The following is a 418-nucleotide window of genomic DNA, read 5'->3' as shown; positions in this document are numbered from 1 at the left end:
GCCTTTGACAGATTTCTAATGGAATGTGAAAGCAAGCAACAGGCACTGTTTCCAGCTTTGGCTGATAAGAATCATCCATATACAATTTGTCCATGTACTTTCTCCTGCTAGGTGAGGTAAAAGAGAGAAGACATCCACCACCACTACCACCAAGGGAAACTTGAGAGCCTGTGTTAAAAATGGAAGAGCCACGAAATGGCTTCTTCCATCCAGAAGCCGTGTCAGAATGTCACATAAGTAAAAACTGAAGTCTTACTGTGTGAATTCACTGAGATTGAGGGTTCTAATCTATTGCAGAAGCTAGGATCCTGTACAAAGACACATACCTATATAATTGTTTGTTTTTGGTTTTGGGGAGGTATTTTTGTTTTTGTTTTTTTGAGATGGAGTCTTGCTTTGTCGCCCAGGCTGGAGTGCA

This window comes from Colobus angolensis, unplaced genomic scaffold, assembly GCF_000951035.1.
Source record: "Colobus angolensis palliatus isolate OR3802 unplaced genomic scaffold, Cang.pa_1.0 Scaffold126, whole genome shotgun sequence".
Classification (NCBI taxonomy): domain Eukaryota; kingdom Metazoa; phylum Chordata; class Mammalia; order Primates; family Cercopithecidae; genus Colobus; species Colobus angolensis.
Note: the sequence above shows the minus strand (reverse complement) of the source record.